The sequence below is a fragment of the Vanessa tameamea genome, chromosome 11 (assembly GCF_037043105.1).
Source record: "Vanessa tameamea isolate UH-Manoa-2023 chromosome 11, ilVanTame1 primary haplotype, whole genome shotgun sequence".
Lineage (NCBI taxonomy): Eukaryota > Metazoa > Arthropoda > Insecta > Lepidoptera > Nymphalidae > Vanessa > Vanessa tameamea.
In genome coordinates, this window is record NC_087319.1 from 5,008,345 (window position 1) to 5,032,425 (window position 24,081).

The window sequence follows — 24,081 nt, forward strand, 5'->3', positions numbered from 1 at the left end:
GGAAGAGACATTTAGTTGCAACGTTTTATTGTCTTCCCGAGGTAATTAAAACTCGATTGACGTTAAGAATAACAAATATTTTAAAAGCTTTCCACTGTATTCGCGACGGGTGAATTTTTTTACGTCAGCAAAGCATTATAGGATTAATTACAGCGGTCTCGGCCTACATTTGAATTGAACTTTTAATTTTGCATAGGAATAATTGGAGTTAAATTGACAGAATATTAATAGGCTACACGAGTATCCTTTTTTAGTTTAAAAAGCCAGAAGCAAACCTTGTTTTTAAACGTGCACGTTTCAATTGTAAGAAAATAACATTTAATTTAATCCCGATGAAGATATTACGACTTCTCGGTTTTCTAGTATTTCTTTTCAAATCTGACTGAGATGTTTTGATAGTCCATAAGTATAGTTAAAGAATTTTGATATTGACTTTAACTTTGCATTAAAGGAGTCTTGGTAAAAGGTCTAACTCCATCTCCTCAACAGAAGTAAGAGCATCTTGAAGTATCGATCTATTCACACAAGCGGGTTAAGCGTCACGCTAAACTGTAAATCAAATCAAATCAAATCAAGTTTATTCAAGTAAACTTCACAACGAAGCGCTTTTGAATCGTCAATATTAAAATACTACCACCGTTTCGGAAAGCAGCCTCCAGCGAGAAGAAACGGCAAGAAACTCGTATAGTTGCTCTTTTAAAATAAACAGATTTACAATGCTGTTTTTTTACAATAATTAGTGTCCTGTGATGGAACCCGAACCTAAATCCAGGCCTTTTTCTAAAAAGTACTCATTTAATGAATAATACGACTTATTTATTAATTTAGTCTTAATAAACTTTTCAAGTTTCGTAAATGGTAAATTGGTTACATTTCCCGGTATCTTATTATATATGCGTATACCATTGCCCAAAAACGTTCTCTGTACCGTATGCAAACGGAAAGTAGGGGTTACAAGTTTATTCTTATTTCTTGTATTAATAGTATGTAACACAAAAGTAATCGTATATTGTAGTTTGTATTAGCACGAAGGTCACTCGATACAAATGAACGCCTATAATTTAACGTAGAGGGACGCACCTTCATGAGTTCATACACTATAAGACTTTTACAAATCGTATCGTAATCATGATTAAAGACATTGTCCATCCTTAATCATTCAACAATCATATCTTCTTATTTTATATATATTTATTTTACAATCTTGCAATTTAATCTTCTTTAAAGATCGATTTGGATCAGTATTTATTCTGATATTCTGGGTGAATGAGCCAGCGTAACTTCGACTACGATGTATATTGGTGGCGCATTGGCGAAGTAAGGATTGGTTAATATTTCTTAGAATTCCAATGTGTATGGGCGGTAGTGACCACTTACCATCAGTCGGCCCATTTGCCCGTCCGTCCCTCTGCCTATATCGTAAAAAAAAACTGTTATTTAGTTGTAAAATGTTTCTTAAATTTTAGTAGCTATTGCATATATTAATATTTTCAAATGTAAATGGATACAGTATAGGAAAAAAAAATGAATAGTTTTTCAAATTCAAATTTATCATAGAAAATATTTTTACCCATCATTTTTCATACAAAGCCTAACTCCCTAAACCCTTGTAAGCATGACTCGCTTTGTTGAACCGCATTTGAACCCCTCCGGGCAGATTATTCGATTAGACCATTGTTTTTCAGCCACGCATTGAGCATGGAGTTTTGTAGACAAACCCAGGGGTACAATGAATTGATGGGGCGGCTTTGATATCGAACATTGTCAACTTATATGTTTGTAGTAGTTTAATTTATATAATAGTTGTACGTTAAAATTAATTACATTTAACATTTGTATACTCTATATTATTATTAGTCAATAAAAATATTATAAGTTTATTATATTTAATAATTGCATCTAAATCAATCATTATGAATATATAATAATTCTTATGTACCTATTATAAATATATAAATGTGTAACATCATCATTCATCTGTTTATATAAAATGATATGTTTGTTTTATTTATTTATACCTTACTAATATTCTTATCCGATCATGATGAAACTGTTTATACCAGAGAAGGTTTTTGACCATTTTTTTATTATTAGTATTAACTTTAATATAAGCATTTTACGTTGATCCGACCAGATTACTTTGATTGAGTTAGACAAAAAACTTGTTTACATATGTTTAATTTAACCATGTTATTGGAATAGTTAATTTTGGACGTGTCTTCTATCAACCACTACTAAGTTTTCTTCCAAGATTGATTAACTAACCTAAGGTACGAAATAAAAATGTATCCAAAAAAGAAATTTAACAAAAAATATTTTAATATCCTTGTTGTAACCTATGTATTAATTATAATTTCAAAACTTGTCTATGAAGTTCAGATTTAAATTTCCTGCTCTATAACTGTATCGTCTGGTAACAGTTCGTATTATTCAACGATTTCATTAAAACCACGAACCGAGGGAAATACGTAAGTCACTGCTCACTAAGAAACTTTGGTATTCTATTCATAAATATAGCTACTTGAAGTTACTTGAAGTTTCTGAATTTCATCTACGGAGTGTAATGAAGTTTAAATAATTCAAGACACTAATTCTAACACTTTACTTTTCATTTAAAACGTATTCAAAGTTTGGGTTAAATGTTTTAGTAACATTTTAAGCAGAAAATTTGCATATACACATAACATGTACTCTATTGTACTATTTTATCATAATTAATAACTTTAACTTTTCCTTCAATTATTCACTGAAATAATAATATAAATATAATAACTATATTTTTTTTTAGTAATTAGATAAAAAAAAACATTTGCTTTATAAGTATTTATTATTATTAATTATAACTATTTAATAATAAAGTATTTTTTAAATGAGATGAAGATACTTATCGGGTAGTACTTGTAGTATAAAAAGGCTCATGAGTTTAGCTCGTACGGCTGTTCAAGATGTCCTCGAAGAATTAAAATGACAAGTCAGACCGTTGTTGGTTTTTCTGTCAATGAATATAGGAAGTTGGCGGTGTTAACTTATATTATAAAACTAAAGACAGAAGTTCGCAAGGAACATTATAGTAAAGCAACAAAAGATAATTCCCGATAGTAGTTACCCGATATGTAGTAATAGTAATTAATAAATTATTCATGAAAGTAAAATAAAAAAAAAAATAAAAAAAAGTAATGAAAGTACATTGACCTATCAACACTAGACGTGTCGTTGTTGTCGTCACACGACTTTAGGTGTTCGAATTTTGTGTCCCGGTAATAACTACGTCCCTGCGATTGATGTCACTCTAGTCTCATAGCCTCTTCATTTGTCTAAGTCGTCATAATAAAATTTTACTCTTTAGAGTGCTCTTGTATTTAAAATTGTAGAGTGCTCTTGTATTTGTGTACGAATTTCTACTAAAATAATTTGTATTAAATGTGTTCGTTTCGATTGAAAATGAATCTAGGCTAGGTGAATGGAACACCTATGAATCAATAAACTGATTATTATTGATATATTTTTTTCATGTACAATTGCTACACAATATTTGACAAATAGGCATTTTTCTAATAAAATTGAACAACTATCTACCTACCTTAATTTTCGTTGTGTCAACGAGCTTCGATCTTAAACATTTTCCTAACATTTCCATCAGTCTTTGAGATGTTAATTAACGAAGTCGATAAGCTGGTAAGATATTAAGAAGTGTCGGCAACAAAGTAGAATCTATTTATTCAACATTTCGATTTAGCTCGTATTGTGTTTGATAAGGAAACTTTATTTAGGGTCGCTATACAGAAGGTCTCTTAAGACAATATTTTGATCCCTCTGGTAATAGATGGACGTGAATTTGAAACATTATTTTCTTGGGTTGTATTTCTTATCACTATTAGAACGAGGATCTTTAGCCCTCAAATATGAAGCGATTCAGATAAATTCAAATTACTCTGTAATGTAATACTATAATTTAATGTTTCTAATTTATATTTACTTAACTATGTATGTATTTTTATTAAGGAAATTTCGTGTTATAACTTTATTGTGAATAATCCTAATGAATATTAAAAATAATAATGAGAGTCTGTTCGTTTGTTATGCTTTGAGATCTTAGCTACTCAACTGGTTATCATTAATTTGCCATCCGCCCCTCACCTCTCACAAACAGACGAAGTGGCGGGCGGTTTCTCACATCCATCACACCACGATGTTCGAAAATCTACAACAGCACAATTTTTAAACTATTTTCTGCATCATCGGCAGTCTTTTCGAACCGATATGATCTGGGGAAGCTTCAAGAAAAAAGCCTACACATTATATAGCGGTCGTAATTTTCCATCAGGTGAGACACCCACATATCTTAAAAGAAATTTTCCATCGGATGAGACTCGTTTCCCACATATCTCAAAATAGAAAGAATACCAGTAATATAGTAATATATCTTTCATTTGATAATCAACTCTATGAGATAAACATATTATTTTTATAAATGGGGGTAGATCTTAGGTACTCTAAGTTCTATACGCCTGTAACGTCTGTGAGAAATTTCATGATGATCGTTTAACTAATTTAGACACGAAAGCGTACCAACAAAACAGATAAACAGTCTCACTTTTGAATTTATAACATTAACAATATTATATATACTATACGTTTATCTTTATATATAATCTATTTATGTCTTCCTTTGAAGTAACAAAAACAATATCCGACACTAATAAAACTACTGGTCATTATGGGCCGTCGATCATTTGTCGGTAAAAGCATTGTCGTGTACCGACAAGAATTTGATTTGAGTTATTGATTGACTTGCCTATTTTCTAAAAAGTACTTTTTATTATATGGTATTTCATATTTATAAATGATTGGCGTCCATACTAATTAACCAATTCGAATATAACTAACGTATATGATCTGTGTCAATGCGTGAGTTTGAATAGGCATAGACAACAAAATGAAGGACATATTATTTCCAAAATTTTTAGTATGTTAGAAATTGTCTATTATAAGTGAAATTTGAATATGATCTACTTTAATGCTTTAAATACAAAATATAAGCATAGATGGCATGTAATTTTATTGCTTTTATTTGAATTAAATTATATATACAAAAAGAAATGAGTATTTAGTATGACCAAATATGTGTAACCGCAAATATAAGCAAATCGGATACGTTACTACGTTCTGTATACGAGTGACGTATATTATATTATAAGCCAATATTCATCAAATTTATAACTTCAAAAAACTTTCTGATTCCTATACGAAAATTGAATTGATGAATAAATCTCGTCATTTGAACTGGGACCAACAAACAAACCAACAAAGATATATAGAGATTTGTATCAATAATAATGCTTGCACCGATCGACCTAAATATATATCTTTTGAATATTACGCTCATATTGTACCATTATATACATTTAGGTCAAAGTATACGAGTATATTTAATTAATGAATATTAGATATACTCTTAAACAATAATTGATCTCTCGATAGGAACCGTACATTTATATCGATAAATCAATTAACTTTTACATAAAATATAATTATAGTATAAGAAATGATATTGAGAGTACCTTTTTTATAAACGCACAACAATTATAAAACAACAAGAAACTATAAAAAAACGAGACCAAGTCGAGTTGAAAAGAAAAGAATTCAGGTTCTGCTCCACTATACTCCACGCGTCGAGCAATTCATTCAACTGTGAGTTTTCCTATGAATAAATTACACATCTACAAACAACTGTTGATTTTCAAAATTACGTGAGAAATAGACTTTATGGCATCGTATTTAGAGTCGGTTTTCGTTTATATTGTAATGAGAACGTTATTCTTGTATTAGAAAATGTCCCATTGTCATTGAAGCTTAACGACCACCTTTGCTGGGGGCTCTGAAACCGATTCTGGTATGTCATTCAAACGTAAAATATGAATACAAAGTGAAAATTTATTGTAAACGATCATTTAATTGTACTGAATACACATACTATTATATCGCACACACGAATAGTTATTAAATCTATCTATCTATCTGACTATTTTTTATGTCTAGATAGATTGTCAAAGCAAATATAATAAGTAAAAACGAAATAAATAAAGTACACGCACATTAGTAAAGTAGTACGACGTTTGAAGAGTGTCAAGCGTTGATGACACGCAATACAAGATTGTAACGTTGGCTCATTTAGTTCTTATGTAGTACGACCCTCTGGATATATAAATAAAATCTATGCTTTGATCCTTTATAAAGATTATATTATAACAAAGCTTGCAACGTATACGCTTTGTGAGGTACAGTCAGCATACAAAATACATTATAGGCACTAGTGATATTGTATTGCTCTACTTTACTTTATTTTATACTTTATCGTACAACACAGAGAGAAAATAAATAAATACAACATGGATACAGCCTAAATAAAAGAGGCGTACACTTTTGGTGACCTTATCGCTACATAGCGATCTATTCCAGGCAACCAACGGTGTAGGTTAGGATAGCTCATATTATACCATCATCCTCCTGTCCTTATCCCAATTTTTCTTAGGGGCGCGGCATGTCTTCTTCTTCCATACTTCCCTATCTGACGTCATCTAGTAACATTATTTCCAGCCATATCATCTTTCACACAATCCATCAATCTTTTCATTGGTCTTCCTCTATATTCATCCACGTTCATGCTCAAGACCTTCATTACAATATGTTTTCCATTCCTCCGCATAACATGCCCATACCATGATAGCCGCCTTCCACATAACTTCTCGGCTATCGGTGTCAGTTTCAAACTTTCTCTTAGGTATTCATTGTTTACTCTCTCAATATTCTCATATCCGCTACATGCAGTTGTCTTTCATTAATCCCTTTTGTGGCCCAACCCTCGGATTCAAAATATATATCAATAAATAAACTATAGATATTATCAATACATATAAAATTACAAGTATATAATCTTAATACACACTACATACAATAAGTTAGAATATATAAATTATTGTATAAAGTTATTATCCTTAAATATTATATTCACTCGAAGTAATTAAACTTTAAACCTATCATAAAACATTAACAGAAATCACAATATTCTGAGTTGTTGTATGCGTAAAATAATGGCGCAAAAGATGCATAACATGTTCTTAGAAAAGTGTAACGTTAATGTTGAAAATTTCAAACCCCAGGTCCGGTCGCAAAAAGTTATTTTTTATGTCTAACAATTTTCAATAATTCAGTCCGGAATCTAGAAGTTGGAAGTGTACACTCCTGTGCCACGGTAAAGCCGTTGGTCCTGTACCTTAACTAGTTCCAGTCCTGTTAGTATTGCTATCCCATTATGAAAGTCACGGTACAAGGTTGCACGTGTATTGGCACATACACCTATGTACTATAAATTAGGTCAAGACGACTGTATATACGTTTGAATATTCGCTATATATTCAGACATAACTAAGAACAAATATTGGAAATGTTATAACTTCGGGTGATTAAGTTGATAAAACTCTACTAGAATGTTTTATAAATACGTTATCGAATAATAATAACAAAAACATTAGTTCATCAATATTTTATTTGTCTGATCAAATTTCACTTCTTAATCGGAACTACGTTTGAAAGACTTATCTAGAATAGGATTTCTATCTGAGTAATCCTACCAAATTGTGTTGTTATTGGACGAAACATAAGCCGTCTAGAAATTCTCTTAACTGACTAATGTCTTTTCATATTGATGCTTTAACAATTTCGACATACTATGGAATACAATTTATCCATTTTATTAGGTGCGCATGTATTGAGATAATGATGTTTGTAATTAAACGTTTCTCGACTTTGATTCTGATATTTTAAGGTTGAATTTGAGTGTTACGTAATTTATTTTTGATGACTATAAATCACGGCGAGTTGCACGACGTCATAATTTATTCTAATTAACATTTATTTTATCGATAATTCCCAATAGATAATTTGAAAACGATTACAAAAACTAAACGTCTATTAATACTATTGTATTGTATCTGCAGATCGATTAAAATTATTTTAAATAATTAAATACCAAATAGTATATCACGATCATTTCCACTGTATTTACCCATCAAGCACTATATTGTAAGTTGTTTTTAGTTATACTGGCTCACTCGCCTTCAAACAAAAACACAAAGATATGTTTTCTTACTTGGAGGAAAAAGTAACAAGTCATTTCCACGCAGACGGAGTTAAGATTATCTTTATAAGAGTATATTTCATTTAAAAGGCTTACATAGTATCCTTAAATAATAATTTTGGTAAAGGACTTATTCCAAACGGCTCAACGCTAAGTAACGCTATGAGGTTAGAATACTTTTACGCGTCGCTTATGATTGCTAGTCAATATTGATAATAATTGGGACGTTTTATACTGCCTAAGGAATGAAGGCTTACTAAATTAATTTTAATTATAGATATTAATTTAATAATAGAGACACTAGCTAGCAATTAAAATGTTTCATTTTTGTTATTCAAGTCGAATCATACCGCTCCTTATTAAAATAATCTTGATAGTTGTACATTTTTACTTACCTATTTGTTTTGATCTTGCTATTTTATAAATAGGCTGATATATTTCTATTTCAATAATTATAATACTCTACTCTGCCTGTTTTATTATCTCTCCCGTTATACCTTGAGCCTCATATTGACATTAAACTTTGACAACAGACATAAATCGATAAAAAAATGCAACACAGAAATGTAGAATATTCATGAATTCCATCCTAGCCTACTACCATAAGAAGTAACCGTCGGTATCTATAAGAAAAATACGCGATTTAAAATACGCAATCACCGTTTTATTTTCTTCTAATGAATCATTTAGGAACGAATAGCCTTGTTAGAAATCGACAATACAGTAATGACACACTGACACAAAAATATTTTTAGAAATACTATTTCTGAATCACTCGATTCACAGAAATTTGTGTATAGCTTGTAATTCTGATAATGTTATAGAGAATTTTATATTTTAGTGGAATAATATCGCACAGTTAGATTAACTTCCTTTTAAAACTCTTAATAAGAATTACATAAAATTCACAGAATAATACACCATTAATATATATTTATATTTTGTAATATTACAAAACAAATTAATATTCAATGTTTACTTGAAAAATCGTATTGCAATTTGTAATTTGAATAAAAATTGTCTTAGAGGAAAATATTAGTTTCATTCATTGCATGCAAAAGACGTATGTATTCAGAAAAGTTTTGTATTGAAATCATTCTCCACCGCTATTTTTCTACTGCCTCAGTAGTGCACTTTAAACTTCAAACTTCCGAACGTATAAAAATAATTCCAAAATTTTTTCTCACCACGAAGAAATGAAAAAACAAATTTCCATAATACTTTAACTACGTACGTATAGAGATAAACTATTGCAAAATATCGGAAGAGAGTTTGCTATTGAAAAAGGCCTATGAATAAATCAATATTTAATATTAAAATATAAAATAACGTTATATTTTGTAATATAGAAAAATCGTTTCAAAGATAATTTATTTATGCGACATCTTGAATTTATTAAAACTTAATGCAATATTAATCTGGATTGTTAAATTTATCAAAAAATAATCTTGTTTTGTGTCGATAGAGATGAATAATAGTGTCAAGTATTCCCCAAGAAATATGTGAGTTTTAAATAGAAACGCAGACTGAAATAAATCTAGTTGTCCAAAGGATATATTTACCGCAAGAATCAAACCATACCACTTTATAACCACTTTAAAAAGCTTTGAAGTCTATAAATAGACTATATAATACACTATATATAAACGACTTGTCTTGAATCATATTTGATAATTTTCGCAAAATTTTAACGCAAGCTTGACGCTTGGCTAATGATATTGATAGTGCAACGAACAAGCATTCCGCTTGTACTAAATATAATTCCTATTTGATATCTCACTTTGTTTTTGAAATAATAACTTCTTAGGGAGGGTAAACGGCTTCGTTACGTAACGCGTTACGGTGCCAATCTGTCTGGCTGCGGTAGGCAGGCTCCTTCTCTCTCACTCTAACCTAGAACGCTAGCCTATTTCAAACAGACGTTTTTTTTAAAGTTATCCCTTCTGTCAAGCGCCCGAGATGCACATGTATATTTTTTATTAAACTGATCAATTTATTATTCTTATTAAGGCTTATGTTGAGAAAAAGTATTAATTTCTACAGAATTTTGATAGTAGCTTGGGCACAGTATTTAGGTGTCACGTGTGGCTTCTAAGCCAGCGTTGAGCTATTGTAGCTTAAATGATGAGCATATTTTATAAAATATGAGTTATTATGTGAATATTTACGTATAACTTTTGTTTATTACATTTCAAAGTTACAGGTCTTGCCCAATATGTCTCTTCAACTTTATTACAAGCAACCTTTCCACTATATTTGTGAAGCTCAGAAATAGAATTAAGTAGGTCATTGTACGTCAGTATCGCTTCAATATGTTGTTATGAAGGTTTTAACACAGTAAACTTTCTTTCGATTTGGGGTCTTATTGCTACGATGTTAAGGCTTATAATTAGCGCAGCATTTATATTACAAATCTACCATTTTAGACTTTAGGCAATTTCGAAACGCACATAAAATATTTTAAGAAAATCGATAAATTTGTAGATACGGAAGTATCGTTTTTTAACTAGTCAGAATTTATTAGGACTAAAGGAAATATACATGAAATAAATAAAGAAAATCAACGAATCGCGCTCCTGATTATCTAAAAATTAACCTGTTATTTCTATAAAATATTTACAGCAACTTTAATATGGGGATCTTATTAATTATAATAACCAAACAATAAATGGTAATTATGGTTTACAAAATTTAAGTTCCGATTATCAAGAACAAGATACGAGTATAATATCTTGTAGTATAGTTTAGTGTCTTTAACTATATTATTAAACACATATAATAAATTTCTGCCAGCCTATCTTCGCAGTTCAAGCATATATTATATATTAAAAACTAGATGTCAACCAACCTTTAAAAACCGAGATATCGCTCCCGTTTTAAGGGTTGCTTATTAAGCGTTAGGCATAAAAAAGTATCTTATGGCTTTCGTTGGGGTTACAGCATGCTCTGATTTTTTCACTTCAGTGGTAGGTTCAGTGATTTGGCCGTGAAAGAGCAACATACAGACACATTGACAGATATAAAGTTCTAGTGAATTGTAGCAATTTATAAATACGTTAACAGCAGTATAAACAAACAGTTTTTGCATACATACATTACTTGTGTTATAGACTTACACGTTGGATCTAACATTAAATCAACAAGATGTTAGTTAATCAGAAGTTTTAGAGAATAACAGCTTTATGTATAAATTTTGATTAAAGGGTCATTAGTTAAGTAATGCTGTACTTTTCTCTCGAATTGCAAATCAATGATGGAGAAAGGGAGAGATCTAGAGTTTGTACAATTCTATGAGACTCGAAGTCTTGTGTTTACCATATTAAATTTAACTAGATTCTCATACCGATTGTGAATATAATAACCTTGATAGCCGGATAAACAGCATGGAAGTCCTATAAGAGGTCTTTTGTCTTTATGATTGGAAACGTTAAACGATATACCGCTTAAAATGCAAATATAACTTTATAAGTATAATTTAATAATGAAATCATATTGTGTTGTTTGTTAAAATGACTGTACTGAAATTTAAAGAACTTCTTAAATAAACTTTGTTTAATAATCTAGTTTCCTTATTTCGCAAGAAACGAAGCGAACATCCAACTTGGTTCATTTTAAAGAACACCCTACTTCGGCGTTTCCCGAATATTCTAACGTCGAGAGGCGAAAATCTAGAATCGTCAGAGCACTCCAGAACACTTCGTGATTCTAGTTTTAAGGACTCGAAGTTATTCCAATTATATAATAGTAGTTGTCGCTCTGGTTATGACGATTGCGGTAATAATTTTAAAAGTTTTTATTGCAAGTACACTTGACAGAATAAGTGGATTTTAAATTAAAGTTTCGTGATCCTATCCAAATAAACAATAGCATATAATTATTATTCTCGTACAAAGCGTTGATGGAAAAAATCGTGAGGTCGCATCTTTCTATTGGTTTTAAAAACATCGGTCGTATTTAAGTATTGTTAAGTAACAAAAGTAATATTTTACGAGCAGTGGAATATTAAAAAAATCTTTCAAAAATCTAAATATATTACATTAAAGGATCGAAAAGTACCAGAATGGTTATGCTTAAAAGCATTGCCTGGTTCAGTGGCTGTCTGCTTTGGTGAAATGTAGTGTACACTTAAGCGACTATATTTTTGTATATGTTTTATATATTATTTAATTAGAAAAGTTATTACTAAAACTTGTACACGCAGTGTAAACTGTTTATTGTATAATTTAATCCCAAGCTGTAATTGGATGTATAAGCTTTAAATTAATAATTAATTTTTAATGCTCTTTCATAGAAGTATTTAATATACTTTAAATAAATGCTTTTAATGTAATCGTATTATTTTTATCTTTAAAGCAAATTATTTATAATTTATCTTTTCCGCAGTGACGTTCATTTAAGAGCTCGGTAAGAAACAGCTCCTAGAGATCCAGACTTGTAGAGATGTTTAATACCTTATCGGTATAATTTGACGACTAGCTAGGTACAAAGCGTTTGAAATGCAACCTTAGCAAACTAATAATTAACTACAAAAGCTTTGTAAGATTAAACTTATCCATGTTAAAGATTTTGAAATTTATTCACTTGACTAATATTTAAGGTTATTCAAACGATATTTTAATATAGTGTATTTTTTATTTATTTATGGAAGTAAAGTACTATTAATAATTGTTGCTTCTGTTACAGAAGTTATACAAATTAATAAAATATACAATACTTTAACTGCAATATTTATACCACATATTATACTATACATTCTGCATTGCTAATTATTTCAATTTAAAATTATGTTTTTGGTAATGCAAACCAGTTATTTTTAAAGATAATTTAATGTGTACAGATTTTGTTTAGTCAACCTATTTTGTATTCTAACGTAGGTCACATCGTAATATTATTTTTTATTAAATTAAAGCCCCATAAACCGTAGAAGATGATACGATTTGAAAAGAAAATTAAGCCTCAAAAGAAACGTCAACAGAATATCTAATTTACTTATCAAATTTCAAAGTCTAGAGCCTTCATGCAGTCTTTTTATTTGCCTACGTTTTACAGCTTCAGTCACTTTCAATTTTCAGCTGAAAGCGCTTTATTGCTTGTTTTGCGCGTGACAGACATACGAATGTACTTTGTTTATAACGAAACGCGAACTTTTTCTCAGCCCATCTCTTATATTCGTTATTTGAATTTTTATTTTAAGGTTCAACCACCTTATCTTTTAGTGTCGTTAATACCATCTTAAGTAGTACTGAAACAGTAATAATGTAATGTTTGGTCGATTTTTTTGTCTTTTATTATAATATCGGTAGGCGAACGAGCAAATGGGCCACCTGATGGTAAGTGGTCACCACCGCCCTAAGACAATGGCGCTGCAAGAAATATTAACTACTCCTTGCATCACCAATGCACCACCAACCTTGGAAACTAAGATGTTATGTTATGTGCCTGTAGTTACACTGGCTCACTCACCCTTCAAACCGGAACACAACAATACTGAGTACTGCTGTTTGATGGTAGAATATCTGATGACTGGGTGGTACCTGCACAAAGCCCTACCACCAAAAAAATGTCTGTGTCTATAGTGTACATTACTTCAAATAAAATGTAATAACTTTTATGGGTAATAATTTTTTTCTATCCCTGTATGAATTACTTTAAACATTTGAAAGCAAATTTATCCCATCATTATAAATATATCTCATCGTAAAATTGTAAATACCGTTAAATTATAATACATCTCGAGAGAGTGTTAATCTTTGCAAGATTAAAAATCGTAACATACTGCATACAATTTAACGCATTATCTTTTAATAGATGATAATCTATAAAATAAAATCAATTGAATTATCAAAACAATAACCTCAATATTACAAGCAATTCTCGTTCACACTCCGTTAATGACAACATTATAATTACTTTGGTATTGAACAGTTTTTTACCAGTTTTTGTCGCTTGTTCCTAGGTATTTCTTCCTAATGATACAATCTTACACAATCCTAGCGCAAAATAGGTTGAATTTAGAGTAACGCTGCACATTATTTTGACTTCAATTTATACACACAATGTATTTTATCGTCAGTATTTTTTCGTAGTTATTTTACCTGCCTTCAATTCTATTGTAGATATTTTGCATTAAAAATAAATGATTATTTGCGTAAATTTTTTTTGTGATCGTAAATGTTATTGTTTTTAAAAAATGCGCAGTATAAAATAGGAACAGAGTTCGAAATCACTTTATTTACGAAATAATCTGTAATCTGAGACTGTATTTGAAGTAGTCTCGTAATAACTATGTAGTTTAGAATTTCCTCTCGGACGTGCTTCAAACGGCTTTATTCTAATTTGCTGCTTTTAACAAACAATTATAAAAGTAAATCTCACGTAGATTTATAAACTCAGATCGGATTCGAATCCATGGGCGAGGCTGATAAGAAGGCTGATAGATATTTATATCAAAAAAACTGTTGCACTCTTGTGCTTCGGAAGGTACCTTTGTTCCTGAATTTTTTTTTCCGATTTTGTCATGTTAAAAAATTTTGAGCACACTTGTACCTGTTCAAATAATTACAGTACTATGGCGTCTGTACAGTTTTGGCTTGGACCCGTTGAAAATAACCTACTTAGCTGAAACCGTTCAAGGAACATTATTACGGACAGACATTTGACTGGTTTTACTTTACGGCAAATATAGGGATTGTAGAGTGTGGAATTGATTTAGGCCTTTTTTTTATAAATTGTTATGAGTTGGTTGTTAATATATAGACAGATTACTCTGAGTGATTAAACTGAGTAGACCCTCTGCTGAGACTGATGTTAATTTGTTAATGATGATTTGTAAATACAGTGTAATCTCTAAGCGTCGAAATCACTCGATGGTTGGTTCATCTTCAATACAATGATACGCTCTGTGTAACGTTATACCCACTCTTAATAACGATACATTAAATAATAAAAAGTTCATTTTTAGTTGCCAAGACTAGTTAAAACTGCGCAGATGTGTACGTTCTTTTGACGCTTTATTATCCTAGCCCGTAATAAACTGTCGGCATCATACATACCGAACTTTCTAAGAAATCCGTTATTTAGTTTACAAATTGTAATTGCTTGCACACAAAAAGCAGGTCTGAAAGCAGCAAAATTATTAAGAAAGTACTTTTTTATCACCAAGATGCCTCAATATCGCACTGTTATGTATAAGTAAAAAAATACAACAAAATTAATGGTGCAGAAAAAGGCATCAGACGAAAATAACAGACTACACTCAAAAGCGTTCAAATAAGAATTGTTTTATTTAATTATTAACACTAGTCTGAAATAAACTGTTTCTATTTCTAATACAGATTCTTCTTCTCTCAATTTAACGACAACTCTCTATAACGTCCAAATACATGCAGTCCCTTGAGTATTGTTATATAGAGTTTACACTGTAGTTGTTTTATTATTTCAGTCACCTGTCTTCACAAGCAAGATGAAACCAACTGATGCAAATTCCAAGTTAGTCAAAATGGGCGTAGAATATTTGTAATTATTAGGATCTCGACGGATAGCGCCTAATTAGATGTGCCAATTAAGATTTGTTTCGTATTACACGCCGTAGTAAATTGTTAAAATTCGAATTTCTCCGAGTTACGATTTAACTAGGTTTCAAACGTCCAGGCCCGCCGCAAGCTGAACTGTCAGTGAAGCGGCAATGATCATCATGTATAAACTTATATTTAATACTATGTAACACAAAGACAGTTAGCATAGAAGCAGTTGAGCAATAAAGACCATGTAATTCATTAAATTCAATATTACTGCAGCTATTACAATCACTATTTCAAATGGTAAAGAGTTCTACAGTTTTTTATATTATTACTTACCAATTTAAATATAGAACATATAGAACAACACATTTTTATATCCGTTTATTATATTCAAGCAACGATTCATCTTGTTTACGAATTGTTTAAATAAATCGTTTCGTAAGTTTCGAACTTGCATATATGTGACGTACAAAAACGACTTTCGCAGGTCGTTGCTTGTAACTCGAAAACGGTTAATGACGTATAATAAGGAACCCAGCATTAATTTATATAATATTTTGAGTAGTCAGATTAGGGTTTTCACGTAATAAAATAACAATAAAGTTCCTCTCGAATGGCGTTGCGAAATAAAAAGATTATGATGACAATAATTCAACGGCTGGCAACCTTAAATCACTGTACATGGCAGAAGCTAATGGAAAGTGGGCGCGTTTAAACATTTTTTCGCTCAATTGAAAAAAATATTTCAAAGGACGTAAATTTTTATGAACAAAAACGCGATGCGGAATGTTCGCTCTTTGTTCCCCAAGAGATTAATGTGATATTTTCATGCATTGAATTGTATGCAATTCTTTCATAGTATTTCACTAAGATATTGCTATCCTGTTGTGATTTTCGATACTATTCAAAGTTTTAAAATTGGAATTATCAAATGTATCATGTCTACCAATTTATATTTAATTTAATAAAACTGGACACTTTGTATAGTTGAACACGCTAGCCTCCGGACATACTAGTCGGATTTTAATACCTCTTTTGCGTTACATATTTCCGTTTATTGAGATAGTTTTAAGGTTGTACCATTTCACGCTACGGGTCGTAGCGTGAGGAGTCTAGCGTTAACCATAAACATAAACCAATTTTGCAAACTGCTTAAGATAGACATGTATAAACCAAATTTAAAGCCGGTAAAACCGCAGGACATAGCAAGTACATACATACATAAGGTCGAACCTGTATACCTTATCAATTGGTAAATAGTTGATGTCTATATAATGAATGACGGGCAGCTAAAACCGCTATGTTTTTTAGTTTAGTATAACGGTTGTTCGAACTCCGGGTTCTTGCTAATTAGAGTTATCTAGTTTAGAACTTTGACTATTGCTTAGTCTAGCCTCTCTTATGTAAATGTGGCCCACGCAATACTTGAAGTTAATTTGACCTAGATATATCTAAATTAAAATATACTATGTTCAAGTAGGCTTTTACCATCACTTTTGAATCGTCATTTTACAAACTATATTAAGTGAAGATACCACCGATTCTTAACGTAGATTTTACCATGAAGAACCGGCAAGAAACTCAGTAGTTACTCTTTTTCAAGTACAAAGTTATTTTAGTTAAATAAAATTACATATTTTGTCTGGAAGACAACAAGTATCAGCTCCAAGTTTTTTGTATATGATTTTTGTATGATTTTGTTTTTTTACAAATTATTTGTATTTATGGATCATATTAATAAATACATCGTATTATCATATTAATACATACATACATAGCGTTCATTAAAGCTATATATTTATCTTTTCGAATGCCTATCGATTTAGTAGTATAAGACCGCGAATTCAAAGGTTCAGAGTTCGACCCGGAATAGAGTCAGTAAAATGTTATTGGATTTTTCTATCAAGGCATTCGCAATGCAATGCAATGCCTAAAGACATAAAGTTGGTAGAGCTTAAAACTCACATGCATATATAGCCGAATAAATAACTAGGTTTTTTCTATATTCGATTTTATTCTGTATACTATCATCTAAATATTAAAATATCAATATCAATTAAATATACTAAGCAAAAATACCATAGAAGTGCTCACTAAATATCACTATTACCTGTAAATAATTAATTAAACCAGGATTTAAAAAAACAACATGCATCATCATCATCCTCATCATCCTCCTGCCCTTATCCCAATTTTACTTGGGGTCGGCGCAGCATGTCTTCTTCTTCTATACTTCTCTGTCGTTCGTCATCTCACTAGTAGCATTCTTTCTAACCATATCGTCTTTCACACAATCCATCCATCGTTTCTTGGGTCGTCCCCTACCTCTATATCCATCCACATCCATTCTCAAAACCTTTCTCACAACATGGTCCTCATTGCTCCGCATAACATGCCCATACCAAGACAGCCGGTTTCCAGATAGCTTCTCGGTTACCGGTGCCACTTTCAAACTTCCTCTTATGTACTCATTCCTTACTCTATCCATTCGCGTAACACCACACATTCCTCTCAGCATTCTCATCTCCGCCACATGCAATTGTCTTTCAGTCATCCCTTTTGTAGCCCAACACTCTGATCCATATAGAACAGCAGGTCTGACCATGGTCTTATAGATCTTCCCCTTAAGTTTAAGGGGAACACGGGAACACAAATTAAATTAAAAATTTAAACGGGTTAAAAAAACAACATGCATTGGTAATATATACTACTGAATTGGTGTCGTGTTTTAACATTTATTAATATCCAATATCTGCTATAATTTGATATGAAAATTATACTCTTTTTAAATACCATGTATGTATATGCAAAATTTATAAATGCCTCATACTGAAATAAATACATTGCACGCAAAGAATTTCAATAGAATTAGTTATGTTACAAGAACATTGAGGTGCGTTCATATCTTCTAAAATGTAATTTTTTTTTTTGTTAATTAAATTTACAATATATTTAAAATTGTTTTAAGTGTACATAGGAAATGAGTACTATAGTTTATAACCTTCATTATATCTACGACAAACTTAATAAGCTTTATGAAAAAGGATTTGACAGCTATTTACGGTCGGCAGCCTGCCTGACGATAGTTGTCATTAGGAATCCTTTTGTTGGTGGGTTCCCCTCCAAAATATATATGCTAGTGTATATTATATGTTCAATAGATTAATGGACTTCGGGAATTTCTAGTGGGCTCTTAGGATAGTCTTATCAACAGAAACTGTACTACTTTACCGTAACTAAATATTAAAACATACATATATATATTCCCGTCATTCATTACATAGTCATTCATCTATAATGCAAGAGAAATTTTTCTTCGAGTAAATATTTTTTTTATTTATATTTTAAGTTATTATAATATCAAATTATTTTTATATCGACGAGAAACACCCATTGGTTAGTTTATTAGAACAGCCCAACAGTACAGAATGACTATTCGTTATCCGATTTAATACATATAAGATAATATGATAATAGGATAAAGTCTTTTGTAGATTTGTATACGTTCGAACTTTGTTAGTCACTGATTGTTACAAGCGAAGGTATAAAGTGTATAAAAAGTCTAATAAATGCTACAAAGAAAACATCGTCTTTTTTTTTCACACTGTGAACGAACGTTAACCTCGTAGCTACGACGTATCGACGTAGAATGAACAAATTCTACGGTACCGGCGGCTACGACAGGTGGGGTGATGAAATTTATGCTCCAGTTGCTTGGGTTTACTCAGCTATTTTATTATTAAATGGAATAGTTTTGTTTCATTTATTTTTTTAAGACATTTTCAGAACTTCAAGTGTATAATAAATATTATGACAAGTTTATTTTCTCAATATTAATATTTTGTTTATCGAATGGATAATAAATATCGATAAAAAATATACGTTTCAGTTTTCGTAAGCACTGACAAGTATTTTTGTAAGCCAAAATAAAATATAATCATGTTATTAAACACAAAATACCATAGATATATGAAAATTACGAATAAGCCTGCTGTGCGCTGTGTTAAATTTGCATTATACCTTTCATAAATATGATTAGTACATAACTAAGTACTACTCATTAACCAAATCATAGTACAGTCTACCAAAATGCTTACGTAAATAGTCACACCTTTAACAGTTAACAGCTAATCTGACAGTGTATTGCTTAATACCATCTTTAATGAACGGACTTTCTAATGCAAAAAAGTTAGACTCCAAATTTGACTGGAAGTTCTGTGATTACCGTCTTCACCTGCATCATTATTTTAGTTTAAGAACTTGATTTAAATAGGCATTACTTATATATACTAATAAACCTTAATTATCCTACATAGAATAAGTAGTATATCTGAAGCAAAAAATATAATAAACAATCCTAGTTATTCTTCTGTTTAATGAAATCCTCTATTCTTGTTAAGCTTAACGATTACCAGCCTAATCAGCTGCCCTACTTTATGGGTTGGCGGAAACACGTGTGAAATTTAATCCGACAAATTATTTTTACTAGCGACTTTTAATCTGTAAAATAGTGAGATAGCTTTTTTAATACATTTTACGAATCTAATTTAAGATTTAAGTCCTTTGAAAAAAAAACAGGAAATAGATACCAAAGTAAAAACCATTTGTACAAGGGAATTCGTATTAAGATATAAATGAGATATTTCTTTATACATCCTTTGAGCCAAAGATACATAAATCACCATATCGATGACGTTATTTAAAATATATATATCTAAATGTAACAGAAATTTATATTTTTTTCTTGACGTTCTTTTAACTAAAGATGGAAAATGTTTTTCTCCAAGTAATTTTTAAACCAAGGGTTTTATTGATGCAATTTTCTTTATTTTTCTGTTATCGTGTTATCAATATTATTATCTTAGTAAATAAGAACACGCATTTTTAATAGCTATTTTACCGAGATGGTTCAGTGGCTAGAACACGTGGAGCTTTTCAAATCAAAGTAATGTTTACAAAAGAGCATTTATGAATCTTCAATTTTTAACTGAACCACCGTTTTGGGAAGCAGCCTCCAGTGCGAAGAAACGACAAGAAATTCGCATAGTTTCTCTTTTAAATAACTAGGTTTACAATGATGTTAGTATTCACAATTATTATTTAATCAGTCTTGTTTTGGAACCAGTGCCTTATCCCGGCGTCTTTATTTAAAATGTATTATTTGATAGCAGCTTCATATCGAGCCCAGATTTAGCTTCGCTTAGCTTCACTTAGTTTCCTTCCCTATTTTATACGTATTATTATCATTATCGTCATCGGCAATGAATTCATGCTCAGCGGTGAAGGAAAATATCTTGGGGAAACCCACATGTGTTGCATGAAATTCTGCCCCGTCCGCTAAGATGCATTGGAGTGTGGTGAAATAAGCGCCAAAACCTTTTCCTCAAAAGGGTAGGCAGGTCTTTTCACAACAGTGGGAAGTTTATAGTGTGTTGTTATACGTTACTCTTTTCCACCAATTAAATTAACGAATAAAAAATCTTCCTGATCGATTACGGTCAGTGTGATAATTCTCAAATGAGAACAGCTAATTACATATCAAAATGCACAAGTATGTGCAAACTCGGATGCACTTCTATTCCGTAACTGAGCCGAAAATATTTTAGGTGTAGTAACAATGGTTTTATGTGCTCTCCAAAACAAAGGAATGTAATCACTTCTTCACTTGAATTTATCTACAGAAGATCGCGAGGCATTCGGAATTTGCAGCCTTATAAACTAACCACTAGACCAACGAAGCAGTATTGAATATAGCCAGTAATTAAATAATATGAAAAATGTAATAAAATACAATTACATTGAAATAGCCGAATTGAAAATCAAACAGATACTAACTCACGCTTTTTATAATACAATATAATCCCATTTTAATAGTGATCTTAGTATATATAAGCATTTTTCTTATTTCATTTGAATACACATGTTTCATTTACTTGTATAATTTTTTGGGTTTAGATTATGAGCGATCAAAATTTACGTATAAAAGTACATTGTTCTTAATGTACCATTAAAATTTCTATTCATAAATGCAGGTTTCCTCGCAACTTATAATGTTAATATAATTAATAAATTTAAAAACAAAATATGTGTGACTTCAATTTTAAAATGTATGGAAGTAGTTTACGATTTCTGAGAATATGTTACTATTTTTGAGTACTGTTTTGACTCAAGATTGTGTATTTAAACATGGTAACGTATACGATTTATTTTTATATGTAGATGAGGATTTTTGTTAATTTATGAAGTAAGAGATTACAAAATTTCTAATATAATAATTCAAAATTAAATACACTCACTCTCAATATTAAACATTATACTATTATGATGCTTACAAAACTAGGAAACACATGGCCCAATATTTGGTGGTATATTATGATCATTTCCTTGATATGATATATATATATATATATATATATATATATACACTATAATAAAAATATATGAATAAAATAAAATAAATTCACAATAAACAGAAATCGTATACGTACATGTTTAAATACAAATAGACAATATTTCAATGAAAATATTAATAATAATGTCAGTAATTAGTAAAAAAACAAGCTCGGATTAAATATATTTATATATATATATATATATATATATATATATATATATATATATATATATATATATATATATATGTATGCTTTTCATTCTATTCCTGCATTGTGTACATAAGTTTTTTTTATTATTGCTTCATTAGATATTGTCATAAATTAAATATATCCATATAACTTTGATTGCTAATCATATTCGATAATTTTACAATAGCTAATGTTATGTTAAATTAGATCTATCTCATATACACAATGAATGCATTTTTTCAGTTTCCTCAAACGTATAGCTTCAATATTACATTAATACTAACATACATATTATGCGGTAGATATTATTAGTTCGTACTTATGTAGTTCAATGTACAGTGGAATTTGATAAAAAATATGATTACAATATCCTCATACGGTGTGTCTAAATGAATCACTTATTTCCTATAAATATTGAAACATAATATATACACTGTTTCCATGACCAGTGTTGTGGGTTTTTTTTTATTTAAATTCATCGTTACATAACTTATTTTTAAATTCAACAAACTTTATTTTGACATGATGTATATTAAGGTATATCGGCATAACAATTTATTTTAAAGATAAATATATACTATAGTAAAAGTAACGATTAACAGCCTCTAAATGTCCCACCGCTGGGCTTAATTCCCCTTTTTCCTTTTGAGGAGAAGTTTTGAAGCTTATTTACATTATTAAAACTTACAAAATAGTTATTTTATATCTGTTTAAATTTTTTGATTAAAAACCAATGATGATCGTTTCAATGATATTTTCAGTAACCCGAAAATATTATACAATTTTAAACAACTGTAATAAATTTACTCGTAAACTTGAGGCTTATGTCCTAAATTTTCGCCTCTAGAACAATGTTTGGCTTTAACATTGACAAATAACATCAATGCACTGTCTAAGCTTAGATAATGAATACTGACAAATTCAACGCAAGTAAAGCGTCAGGTTAAATAAGTTAGTCTTATTATTTATACTAAATATATATCAATACTTAAATTTCAATTTGAAGTAGTAAGTAAAAAAAAATAAGATCCATTTAAAAAAATATATGTTTTTATTTTTAAAATAAATCAAGTGTTATAAAAAAGAATCATGCTATAAATTTAAATATGGAACATAATTGTAAAGCTGTAATAATTTAAAGTGCCTCTGTTTTACGATATCCCGAATAAAAATACAACATCCACCTGTAATTGGCACCGTAACGTAACACTCACCAGTCATATCGTAGACGGTAACATTACTAATATCCTTCTCACAATGTTTAATTAGAGCACAGTCTACATACACCCCAGGACCGAGGATGGATCGTTAGGACCGCTTTTTCATCAATTTTTCATTAAGGTGCCCGGCAAAAACACGCCCGATACGTGTTATCGGTAACACCGTGCGCAAGCCCCACGTCCACTCGTCACGAGCTCACGGACAAAACTGGGAAGGGAGCTCACTGTGCTCCGAATCCGAACTCTATTAGAAAGGGAAGAAAATATACGAAAGAAAAGGACGGAAACGGGTGCAGAGGTGCGCAGAAAAGAATTAGATGTTTATTGTGGGCTACGTGTAATAGGATAACAGAAGCTGTGTGTGAGAGCTTTTTAGTAGTTTCGAGTGTCAATCTCTTGTTTTTGTTAGCTCTTCCACTTCATATTATCCTAGTACAATAACTCGTTTACATACAGATATTATCTTTTGTTTGTTTTATCTCGCTGTCCCGTTAAGCAGTTAATAAATTATGTATGGATTTGGAAGCCACATTACAGTTCTAGGTTTCGTTTTATTGAAATAAAAAATCTCTGTGGCCTATTTTATTTCGCTGTTCGTAAAAGGCTTTGTATGACATCAT

At 30.5% G+C, this 24,081-nt stretch overlaps 1 protein-coding gene across 2 annotated transcripts in view; it reads right to left on the reverse strand.

Annotated features, from left to right (window-relative positions):
- LOC113400865 (spondin-2) overlaps positions 1 to 23,660 on the reverse strand; it is a 58,984-nt gene extending 35,324 nt beyond the window's left edge. The window contains exon 1 of one of the 2 annotated variants that reach the window (XM_026640539.2): positions 23,456 to 23,660. The gene's annotated coding sequence lies outside the window, so the exon portion shown is untranslated. Of the gene's footprint in view, positions 1 to 23,449 lie in introns of both variants that reach the window. The other variant, XM_064216245.1, reaches the window with a different exon arrangement.
- Between the last annotated feature and the right edge of the window lie 421 nt (positions 23,661 to 24,081).